The sequence below is a fragment of the Falco cherrug genome, chromosome Z (assembly GCF_023634085.1).
Source record: "Falco cherrug isolate bFalChe1 chromosome Z, bFalChe1.pri, whole genome shotgun sequence".
Classification (NCBI taxonomy): domain Eukaryota; kingdom Metazoa; phylum Chordata; class Aves; order Falconiformes; family Falconidae; genus Falco; species Falco cherrug.
In genome coordinates this window covers 44,375,629-44,388,475 of record NC_073720.1, presented here as the reverse complement: position 1 = coordinate 44,388,475, position 12,847 = coordinate 44,375,629, and the positions used below count along the sequence as shown (strand labels likewise).

Here is a 12,847-nt window from a genome sequence, read left to right as displayed (position 1 = left end):
ATAGTGCTACTCCATTTTCATGTTGAAACATGTTTAATTCCACAGTATCAAACTTAATGAAACTACTGCAGGTTACAATCCAACATGCATAAAGTGTATCAAGGTATGACTGTGTTTCACATAACTTCCAGAAATATATGCAAGATTGTACATTCAAGACTTTTAATAGATGTATACTCAGGATGTCGTATATTCAAAATTTGTATATATTGTATATTTGTATATTCAAGATTGTGAAGGCACTCTTCTAAAGCATAGCCTTTGGGATTACTACAAAGTAAAGTTTGTTTGGGTCATTATAAATTTGGGTTTGGTGGGAACCTGGTTAATAATTGAAATACGATAAACAACCTTATCCACTCCCTCTGAGCTTCAGCTTGTTCACAAGCTAACAACCTCAGGAACAACTTCAGCCAAGTAGGCAGTAGCTTGATGTTGCAAATTTGGGGAAGAGAAGAGGAAGGTGAAAGAGTGAGAAAATATTCTTTAAAATGGGTGGTCTTGGCCAAAACAGCAACCTTCTTTTGGCACCTGTCTCCATCCAAGCACCAAGAGATGACACAAGAAAGGCATGTGCCATCAAGTCTTGTGGGCAAGGTGTTTCAGAGGAGCGTAAGCAGTGTTGTGTCCTCCTTCCAGCTGCTCCCACTACTACTGCAGATTCTCGGCAGGCACGAAAGGGTCAGAAAGCTATGAAGCAACAGGTGAGCAAAGAGACCACTGCAACATCTGAAGACATAAAGAACATGCAGGTTTGGAGGAGCATGTGGTAATGAGGGAGGCTCGCCCCAGACGAAAAGGCTGCTTGTTGCAGCCCTGCCTTCACCATCACCCAGCTGCCTGCACTGCCCACGACCATGCTCACCTTTGCTAACAACTTAATATCCTTCCTACCGCCTGAGTACCTGTCACTGCCGGCCTCCCAGATCCCCTACTTCTCCCAGACATAACTCTGGGCAGCTTTGGCCATATTCCTCAAAAAATTTTCCTGAAATGCTATTCCTCCCTCCTTCCCCCTCCAACAGGTCCCTGAAACTGCAAACCATACTTTCCTGCCCTCAAGGAACTACCTTGCTCTCACCCACAGGGAAGTAAAATTCAATTCTTCCTATGCTACACAGAAGCCTTAAACCACTCTGAGCTTACTGGTAATGTTGGCTCACTGCTACGTGTCACAAAGGAACTGTTTAAGGCAGAACTGATTTGCTCCAGACTAAGGGCAAATGTACTAGTACAAATATCAAACAAACTGTCAGTGTTGTGCGTAACAACTTGCATCTCCAATTTTGGCAACCAAACTGCCTACACACTTTCTTGGAAATTAGAAATAATTATATATATCAATATGTCCAGGCAAAACCTCACTGTTTCTTTCCAAATACCCCCCTAATCCACATATCTAATGACCCAACAACAGAAAGACAATCTTAAAGCTTTTGGCTTACGAGTGTCCGCTTTCCTAGTTTTCCCATTTCAGAAATATTTACGTCTTCCTACATTCCTCATATACGCAAGGGGCTTGTTAAACTTGCCTAAATACAATAACTTGATGCATGTGAAAATATAATGCAACACATTTCTAATACTGGATGTTCTGTGAAGTATATTTTGATATGAATATAAAAAACACAGTGGAATTTGTTTGTCTTTTATGTATAATTGCTGTCCTGCTTCCTTTAGGAGGAAGGTAAATCTTTTCCACATAGAGATAATGTGTCTCCACTGCTTGGAAAAACACTCCATAACAACACTAACAATTTCCTAAATGCCAGCACTGTGTCGTTAAAGTTCACTGGAGCTAAAGCCGCATTTCCTCATGTCAGGTGCCCTCTTAAGAACACATAGACTTGCAAGGGAAAACTAGTCCAAAAAAAGTTACCTTATTCAGTAGTCCTCTTTATTCCTTTTTGTTACCTACAAACAGAGCTGTTCCTTGATTTTTTCAGCAATGTCCTCTTTTCCAGCCTGAAATCTTTTCTGGGGAGATTTTGAGGACTTGGAACATCTACATTAGATTTTCAGGTATCTGACAGCCTCAGCAGAGACACAGTACTTCTTCCCAATGGACACCTGAAAATCCCCCACATGCCCCTCAGGCACACAAAGGGCATCCAGCATCCAACCTCAAACATGCTTACAGCAGAAAGCCTGTCCTTTGTCCTTCCCTGTCTATCCAGAGCTGCTAGGGGCAGAAGCTGCTGCAGGGGCACAGAGGACGCGCTGTCTGTCCTGCCACAGTGTCTGGTGCCACAGGACAAAAGGCAGGTCCTCGTGTGAGCCCACAGGGACCACTTCCAACACAGTTCTGTTCACCTGTACCTAAGCTGTGCTGCTACGTGGTGCTGTTCACAGATGAATAATTTTCTGGGTCTTGTCCTGCTTTGTGTTTTTTTGAGCGAGAACATGGGAAACTCCCACCAAAATGAGCAATATTACAAAGCCTTATTCCTCTTCATCTGCCTGTAGCTTCTTACAACAACCCATAGTACAAAACCACAGCCATAACAAAATTTTACTTTAAACTGTAAGCAAACATTTTCATTTTAAACACCTAAGAGTAACACATGGATCTTACACAGCCAGCCTGATTTTTAGAGATACTAAGCACCACCACTGAATTCAGGAGGAACTGAACTGGAGGAAGATCAGTACTTCTGACTACACAGAGTAAACAACACTGAATTTTACAGGCCAGTTGTTACAGGCAATCATCTTGAGAAAATCTTGGTGTAAAAGGACCTTTGGTACATACTGTTTCCTGAATTGTGGTTATTTTCTATTTTTGAAGTCAATAGACATATGTCAGTTCAAATGAACTGAGTATCTGACCCCTCATATTTGCATAATCACATATGCACACATATATGTACATCTACTTGTGCATACATAGGCTGTATTAAATGGAAGTATTTAATTTAATTCTTTTTACAAAGTAATGCTTCTTATAAACAGTAAATTAGGGAAGTCAATACTATCTATATACTTTTTACAACAAGAAATTCTTACAATGAGCAACTTGTCATGTTCTTTACCTCTAATTTATTATAATGTTCAAAAAATCCGTTAACCTGGGAACTCAAAAACATGTGGGGGTTGTAAAACTATCCACCACAATAAAAGACTTACAACATTTTTAGCTAGCTGAGGAACTGGGAATTAGGTTGATGGAAGGGATTATTGCTTAATATTTTCCGTAACATCAGCAATCTTGCCAAAATCCCTTGGTTGCTCTGAGAGTAGGAGACATCTGTTTTATGGGGTGAGCACATATCCTGGAATGTCTGCCATGAGGCAGCGTCACAACCAGGCTTCATTACCCCTTCACACAGTAAGCCTCGTTTACACTTCACAGTGCCATGGAAAAATCACATATTCTGCTTATGCCAGCAGAAGCCTTGTTATAAACATAGTCCTACAGGTTAGAAATTCCCTTTGTCAGTCATTTAGTTCACGTGGGGAACGTCTGCAGGCTGTACTAGCACGTGACCCATTTCGCCATCCACATTGCACCACAGGTTGGCCATGGAAGCTTCTGCTAGGCGGATTTGCCTGCATAGCTGGCTCTCACCTTCTAGCTTTCAGGTTGTGATCAGTAGCACAAAGTTCAGTTGGAGGCCAGGTCCTAGTGATGTGCCCCAAGGGCTGATACTGGGGCTGCTGCTGTTCAACATCTTCATGAATGACCTGGACACAGTGTCCAGTGTCCACAGAACACAGTGTCACAAAGTCTGCAGACAGTACCAAACTGGGAGGAGAGACTGATATGCTAGAAGACATATCGTGGACAGGCTGGAAAACTTGTCCCAGAGGAACCTCATGAAGTTCAACAAATGGAAATGCCAAGTCCTACCCCTGGGGAGGAACAAAGACAGGCACAATTACACACTGGGTGCTGAACTGGCTGAAAAGCAGCTCTGCAGAGATGGGACGTGGGGTCTGTGCACACCGAATTGACCATGAGCCAGCAGTGTGCCCTTGCAGCAAAGAAAGGCAGCAGCATTCTGGGAAGACCACTGGCAGCAGGTTAAGGGAGGTGGTCGTTCCCCTCTACTCAGCACTGGTGAGACATATCTGTCATGCTAAGCCCAGTTCTGAGCTTCCCAAAACAAAACAGACACGGGCATACTGGAGCAAGTCCTACAAAGAGTCACAAAGGTGATGAGGGGACTGCAGCATCTTTTATACAAGAAAAGGGTGAGCAATCTGGGACTGTTCAGCTGCAGAAGAGAAGGCTCCAGGCTTCATCGCATTAGCATGTATAAGTACATGAGCTTCTAGTCTCTGGATGGGTTCACCATCCCATTTTCCCATGTCCTCCCCCTGGTGATGCAGGAAGAACCACAGGGTTGCAAGTGCTGTAGGCCACCAGTACCCTCTCCCTTGGACAGAAAATGTCTGGCTTAATAGCTGAGACACTGGTTGGTGTGGGTGAGGAAGACCTATTCTTATCAGACTGCTGGGACAACTTTTGGGTCGGTTCCTTCACAGCTGAGATGCAGGCCCACAGGGAGGAAACAAGATTATCTTTGTATTCTTGGAGTTATCTGGCCAATGCATTCGTAGCTGGTGCCTCCATATCTGTCCAGATCGTCATTGTCAGGGTGCCGACATATGACATAGGTGCACCTTGTATCAAATTTTGCCACATGCACGGGGTGCACCAGATTTCATCTGGGTCTTTGGACGCCTGATTGTTACCCAGGTTGTTATAGATCTCCTCCGCCACAGCTAATTCTCTCAGATACTGGATACTTCCCTCAACAGTGGTCCATTTGCTTTGGGAATCTGCAGGTTCTTCCTTGAAGGGATACTGGTCCTTCACGCTTGACAGGAGTCACCGCCAAAGACTGAGGACTCCTGCCCTTTTTCCAATCCCTTTGTCAATGGCCTTATCTTTAGGAAGGGATCCCAGCTGCCAGGCTTCCTTACCCTCTAATTCCTGACTGTTGGCCTTGATATCCCAGCATTGGAGTCACTAGCTGAGAATTTGTTTGCCTTGTTGACTGCTAAAATCTTTTCGTGTATCTCACAGGTCACTTAGGGATAGGAATTGGGCGCTTTCTGTCTCATTTATGATCTCAGACTCTTGCTTCCTCTGTTCTGTGACTGCTCTGTGGCAGAACAGTCTACCCCTTCTGGTTCTTTCTCCTGTTCCCTGTTAGGAGAAGCGTCTTCATCCCTTACTAAATGAGTTGACTTCTGATTCCGTAGGTTTTTTTAATTGTAGGGGTGACTGGTACAGTTTCTGGTTTAGCCACAGTGTCTGTTGGTATGTTTTCAGATCCAGAGACCCTCTTTTCTTCTTGAGGGCACTGCATAATATCGAGTAGAGTTTGGTAGGTGCTGGCCAGGCCCCAGCACGCTGCAGTAAGTTGTACCTCCTTGAAATAACCAGGGATTTATTGCCCCCCCGACCCCCCCCCCCCCCCTCCCCCAAGTATGCTATCACTTCATCAGAATCCTGCACTTGTTTGGGAGTGAAGTTCCAGACCACCAGAGGTGAGAAAACCAGAAGTTTTCTCGATATCTGCCCATATTTTCCCACATGCCTTGCCACCCATGACCACCCTGCCGCAGGGCCTGGGTCATATTCTCAAATAGCTTGTTAATCTTAGAAAAAGCCAGAACAGTATTCCTAAGAAGTACCAGTAGAAGTATTTTAACTGCCTAAGGATGTTCAAAATACTGATAAGCTATTGTAACGAAGGAGAAAACATCAAAGAAGAAGGTGGTGAAGGTGCCATTCTGTATTTGCTCCCCAAAAATCCCCTCAGAGCAAGAAGTGCTGTTGTTAATTGTCTCCATCAGATGGTACCTGAAGTAATGTACAGTACAGTAATGGCTTCAGCACAGTCCAAATAACCAGGCTGATCTTGAGGCCAGTGTTTTGATAATAGATCTCCCATGCAAAACACCACTAAGCACTACAGAGCACAGCAAAATGCAAAAAGCCAACACCAATCTGCAACATGGACAGCAAAAAAAAAAGACCATGGCACAGATCAGATAAACTAATATAGGGAACAGATGAATCGGTATCATGATCCACAGCTGTTAACAGATATAAATCTCTTCTAACACACTCTGGTCAAATTTCTGTTATTATCTCAAACCCTTTGTGTCCCACGTTGGGTACCGAAAAGGACTGTTGTGATTTAACCCCAGCCAGCACCTAAGCACCACGCAGCTGCTCACTCACTCCTTGCCCCCAGTGGGATGGGGAGAGAATCAGAAGGGTAGAAGTGAGAAAAATCATGGGTTGAGATAAAAACAGGTTAATAATTAGAAATAAATAATGATAGTAATAGTAAGGAAAAGAGGGACAGGGACAAGGGGAATAAAGCAAGCGAGAGAAAAATAGAACCCAAGAAAAGACAAGCGATGCAAATGAAAACTGCTCACCACCAATCCACCAATGTTCAGCCCATCCCTAAGGAACGCCCCCCCCGCCCCAGTAACCTTCAGTTTTATTGCTGAGCATGACGTCACATGGTACGGAATATCCCTTTGCTCAGCTGGGGTCAGCTGTCCTGGCTGTGTCCCCTGCCAACTGCTTGTGCTCCCCCAGCCTGCTGGCTGGTGGGGAGGGGTGAGGAGCAGAACAGCCCTGGCTCTGTGTAAGCGCTGCTCAGCGACAATGGAAACGTCCCTGCGTTACTAACACTGTTCCTAGCACAAATGCAAAACATAGCCCCACACTAGCTACTATGAAGAAATTTAACTCTATTCCAGCCAAAACCAGTACACCCAGTCAAAATCCTGGATGTTCACAATTCTTTGACCGAGCTGCTCAAACATGGATTTATTAGTGGGGAGCCACCTAATGAAAATTTCCAGATGTTAAAAATGAAGTGATTCAGAACTAGCCAGAGAGGGCATAATGCGAAGGAGGCCTTATATCGGTTATACCTTTACGTCTGGGAGCCTACTGGGGAAATGCACGCAAAGCCTACCAGAAGCTGCACCTTGACACGGAGGAAGAGCAGGACGAAATCCTAAGTGTTTCAGAAGATCGAAACCCACGGTTGCTGCAAAGCTTATACATTTCAGCTTGATTTCTGCTCACTAGATGGCAGCAGATTCAAAAGAATTGTTGGAAAATCGCAACCTGCCCGTGAAAAGAGCGTTTAAAGACATGGTCATGCAGTGAAGTAAAGGTGTGATTGTAAAACGTGACACAAAATTTAGTCTGGGTAAGGAAAACCCCGGGGGGTGGGGGCCAGGGGGGCAGTACAGGCTCCAGCCTGGTCGGACAAGTAGAGTCTTCTGCCACAATTTCCACAGAGCTTGTGCTTTGCTTGCCCTCCCAGGCTGGGGGTTCTGTCGTTCCGCAGGCTCACCAGGTTAAAGCTAGCGTGCCTCCCTGTGCCACATCCGAGCGCTCATTCTCTGTGTCAGTAGCATCTAAGAGAATATGTTAGAATTAAGTTCCCACTCTGTGAAAGACTTTCTTGTTGTAACGTACTTTCACCTGAATACTTTCTTTGCCCTGAAGCACAGGGGCTGTAAAGGAGAGGCAAGTAAAATATATTTAGCTAACCATCATAATTACCTTAAAAAACTCTAGATGACCACCATACTTGATCTTTTCCTGAGGATGGATTAAATTGTCTCAGGTATGCAACATGCCTAACCTGTTACGAAATTGGTAACTTGAGAAATAAAGGGGAAAATTTCATAAATGGAAACGGTAACACCTTCTGCTGGCATGGATGGAGTTGGAAGAGATGTCTGTCCAGGGATGTGGATCTGTAAACTTCATTACAGTTCCCAAAGGTCTGTCAAAACCATTGTCACAAGAATCACAGAATGGCTGAGGCTGGGAAGGACCTCTTGAGATCACCTAGTCTCCACACCTCTCTCAAGCATGATCACCTGCAGCAAGTGCAGTTGGATTTTGAGTATCCTGAAGGATGGAGATGCTGTAGCCTCTCTGGGCCACCTGTGCCAGACTTTGACCACCTTCACAGTAAAAAAGTGTTTTCTGTGATCAGATAGAATCTAATATGTTTTAATTTGTGCTCACTGTCACTTGTCCTGTCAGTGGGCACCACTGAAAAGAGCCTGACTCTCTCTTCTTTACACTCTCCCATGAGGTACTTATACATGCTAATGCGATGAAGCCTGGAGCCTTCTCTTCTGCAGCTGAACAGTCCCAGCTTGCTCACCCTTTTCTTGTATGAAAGACGCTGCAGTCCCCTCATCACCTTTGTGACTCTTTGTAGGACTTGCTCCAGTATGCCCATGTCTGTTTTGTTTTGGGAGGCTACAGCATCTCCATCCTTCAGGATACTCAAGGATACTTGCTGCAGGTGATCATGCTTGAGAGAGGTGTGGAGACTAGGTGATCTCAAGAGGTCCTTCCCAGCCTCAGCCATTCTGTGATTCTTGTGACAATGGTTTTGACAGACCTTTGGGAACTGTAATGAAGTTTACAGATCCACATCCCTGGACAGACATCTCTTCCAACTCCATCCATGCCAGCAGAAGGTGTTACCGTTTCCATTTATGAAATTTTCCCCTTTATTTCTCAAGTTACCAATTTCGTAACAGGTTAGGCATGTTGCATACCTGAGACAATTTAATCCATCCTCAGGAAAAGATCAAGTATGGTGGTCATCTAGAGTTTTTTAAGGTAATTATGATGGTTAGCTAAATATATTTTACTTGCCTCTCCTTTACAGCCCCTGTGCTTCAGGGCAAAGAAAGTATTCAGGTGAAAGTACGTTACAACAAGAAAGTCTTTCACAGAGTGGGAACTTAATTCTAACATATTCTCTTGGATGCTACTGACACAGAGAATGAGCGCTCGGATGTGGCACAGGGAGGCACGCTAGCTTTAACCTGGTGAGCCTGCGGAACGACAGAACCCCCAGCCTGGGAGGGCAAGCAAAGCACAAGCTCTGTGGAAATTGTGGCAGAAGACTCTACTTGTCCGACCAGGCTGGAGCCTGTACTGCCCCCCTGGCCCCCACCCCCCGGGGTTTTCCTTACCCAGACTAAATTTTGTGTCACGTTTTACAATCACACCTTTACTTCACTGCATGACCATGTCTTTAAACGCTCTTTTCACGGGCAGGTTGCGATTTTCCAACAATTCTTTTGAATCTGCTGCCATCTAGTGAGCAGAAATCAAGCTGAAATGTATAAGCTTTGCAGCAACCGTGGGTTTCGATCTTCTGAAACACTTAGGATTTCGTCCTGCTCTTCCTCCGTGTCAAGGTGCAGCTTCTGGTAGGCTTTGCGTGCATTTCCCCAGTAGGCTCCCAGACGTAAAGGTATAACCGATATAAGGCCTCCTTCGCATTATGCCCTCTCTGGCTAGTTCTGAATCACTTCATTTTTAACATCTGGAAATTTTCATTAGGTGGCTCCCCACTAATAAATCCATGTTTGAGCAGCTCGGTCAAAGAATTGTGAACATCCAGGATTTTGACTGGGTGTACTGGTTTTGGCTGGAATAGAGTTAAATTTCTTCATAGTAGCTAGTGTGGGGCTATGTTTTGCATTTGTGCTAGGAACAGTGTTAGTAACGCAGGGACGTTTCCATTGTCGCTGAGCAGCGCTTACACAGAGCCAGGGCTGTTCTGCTCCTCACCCCTCCCCACCAGCCAGCAGGCTGGGGGAGCACAAGCAGTTGGCAGGGGACACAGCCAGGACAGCTGACCCCAGCTGAGCAAAGGGATATTCCGTACCATGTGACGTCATGCTCAGCAATAAAACTGAAGGTTACTGGGGCGGGGGGGGCGTTCCTTAGGGATGGGCTGAACATTGGTGGATTGGTGGTGAGCAGTTTTCATTTGCATCGCTTGTCTTTTCTTGGGTTCTATTTTTCTCTCGCTTGCTTTATTCCCCTTGTCCCTGTCCCTCTTTTCCTTACTATTACTATCATTATTTATTTCTAATTATTAACCTGTTTTTATCTCAACCCATGATTTTTCTCACTTCTACCCTTCTGATTCTCTCCCCATCCCACTGGGGGCAAGGAGTGAGTGAGCAGCTGCGTGGTGCTTAGGTGCTGGCTGGGGTTAAATCACAACAGTCCTTTTCGGTACCCAACGTGGGACACAAAGGGTTTGAGATAATAACAGAAATTTGACCAGAGTGTGTTAGAAGAGATTTATATCTGTTAACAGCTGTGGATCATGATACCGATTCATCTGTTCCCTATATTAGTTTATCTGATCTGTGCCATGGTCTTTTTTTTTGCTGTCCATGTTGCAGATTGGTGTTGGCTTTTTGCATTTTGCTGTGCTCTGTAGTGCTTAGTGGTGTTTTGCATGGGAGATCTATTATCAAAACACTGGCCTCAAGATCAGCCTGGTTATTTGGACTGTGCTGAAGCCATTACTGTACTGTACATTACTTCAGGTACCATCTGATGGAGACAATTAACAACAGCACTTCTTGCTCTGAGGGGATTTTTGGGGAGCAAATACAGAATGGCACCTTCACCACCTTCTTCTTTGATGTTTTCTCCTTCGTTACAATAGCTTATCAGTATTTTGAACATCCTTAGGCAGTTAAAATACTTCTACTGGTACTTCTTAGGAATACTGTTCTGGCTTTTTCTAAGATTAACAAGCTATTTGAGAATATGACCCAGGCCCTGCGGCAGGGTGGTCATGGGTGGCAAGGCATGTGGGAAAATATGGGCAGATATCGAGAAAACTTCTGGTTTTCTCACCTCTGGTGGTCTGGAACTTCACTCCCAAACAAGTGCAGGATTCTGATGAAGTGATAGCATACTTGGGGGAGGGGGGGGGGGGGGGGTCGGGGGGGCAATAAATCCCTGGTTATTTCAAGGAGGTACAACTTACTGCAGCGTGCTGGGGCCTGGCCAGCACCTACCAAACTCTACTCGATATTATGCAGTGCCCTCAAGAAGAAAAGAGGGTCTCTGGATCTGAAAACATACCAACAGACACTGTGGCTAAACCAGAAACTGTACCAGTCACCCCTACAATTAAAAAAACCTACGGAATCAGAAGTCAACTCATTTAGTAAGGGATGAAGACGCTTCTCCTAACAGGGAACAGGAGAAAGAACCAGAAGGGGTAGACTGTTCTGCCACAGAGCAGTCACAGAACAGAGGAAGCAAGAGTCTGAGATCATAAATGAGACAGAAAGCGCCCAATTCCTATCCCTAAGTGACCTGTGAGATACACGAAAAGATTTTAGCAGTCAACAAGGCAAACAAATTCTCAGCTAGTGACTCCAATGCTGGGATATCAAGGCCAACAGTCAGGAATTAGAGGGTAAGGAAGCCTGGCAGCTGGGATCCCTTCCTAAAGATAAGGCCATTGACAAAGGGATTGGAAAAAGGGCAGGAGTCCTCAGTCTTTGGCGGTGACTCCTGTCAAGCGTGAAGGACCAGTATCCCTTCAAGGAAGAACCTGCAGATTCCCAAAGCAAATGGACCACTGTTGAGGGAAGTATCCAGTATCTGAGAGAATTAGCTGTGGCGGAGGAGATCTATAACAACCTGGGTAACAATCAGGCGTCCAAAGACCCAGATGAAATCTGGTGCACCCCGTGCATGTGGCAAAATTTGATACAAGGTGCACCTATGTCATATGTCGGCACCCTGACAATGACGATCTGGACAGATATGGAGGCACCAGCTACGAATGCATTGGCCAGATAACTCCAAGAATACAAAGATAATCTTGTTTCCTCCCTGTGGGCCTGCATCTCAGCTGTGAAGGAACCGACCCAAAAGTTGTCCCAGCAGTCTGATAAGAATAGGTCTTCCTCACCCACACCAACCAGTGTCTCAGCTATTAAGCCAGACATTTTCTGTCCAAGGGAGAGGGTACTGGTGGCCTACAGCACTTGCAACCCTGTGGTTCTTCCTGCATCACCAGGGGGAGGACATGGGAAAATGGGATGGTGAACCCATCCAGAGACTAGAAGCTCATGTACAGATTCTGCGAGGAAAAACAACGGCCAAAAGGCATCCAGGAAAATTACTGCTACAGTGTCTGTTGGGCAAAGCAGAAGGGCTGATCATACTTTTGACCCTGATGAAGGGACTTCTGTTTTTCAGTTACAAAAATCAAGTAATGAAGACTCCAGCCACAAATAGTAGGGCCCTGCCTTCAGCCAGGTGGAGGAAAGGGACAGCTGAGTTTTCTGGGCTGTCTGGGTTCGATGGCCTGGAACATCAGCCCCACAGGAGTATAAAGCTCCAGTGGACACTGGTGCACAGTTTACTCTAATACCATCAGATTACGAAGGGGCAGAATACACCTGCATTTCTGGAGTGATGGGGGGATTCCAAGAACTCTCTGTGTTGGAGGCTGAGGTAACCCTAACTGGGAATGAGTGGCAAAAGCATCCTCTTGTGACTGGTCTGAAGGCTCCATGTATCCTTGGCATAGGCTACCTCAGCAGAGTGTACTTCAAGGACCCAAAAAGATACCGGTGAGCTTTTGGTATAGCCAGCTTGAGTATGGAGAAGATTAAACAGCTGTCTATCTTGCCTGGTCTCTCAGAGGATCCATTTGTTGTGGGGCTGCTGCAAGTTAAAGAACAGCAAGTAGATATTGCTACCATGAGAGTGCACCAGTGACAATACCATACCAGTGGAGACTCCCTGGTTCCCATCCATAAGCTGATCAAACAACTGGAGAGCCAAGGAGTGACCAGTAAGACTCATTCGCCCTTTAATAGTCCCATATATCAGTGCAAAAATCTAACAGAGAGTGGAAGCTAACAGTGGACTACTGTGGCCTGAACAAAGCCACATTGCCACTGAGTGCTGCCATGCAAGACATGCAAGAACTCCCATATGAACTGGAGTCAAAGGCCATCAAACAGTATGCAGCCAGTGGTACCACTAATG

The 12,847-nt window shown here is 45.4% G+C and overlaps 1 long non-coding RNA gene across 1 annotated transcript in view; it reads right to left on the bottom strand.

Moving 5' to 3' along the window:
• LOC129734779 (uncharacterized) overlaps positions 1-6,424 on the bottom strand; it is a 102,020-nt gene extending 95,596 nt beyond the window's left edge. The window contains exon 1 of the long non-coding RNA XR_008730385.1: positions 6,403-6,424. This is a non-coding gene — a long non-coding RNA (uncharacterized LOC129734779). The remainder of the gene's footprint in view (positions 1-6,402) is intronic.
• Between the last annotated feature and the right edge of the window lie 6,423 nt (positions 6,425-12,847).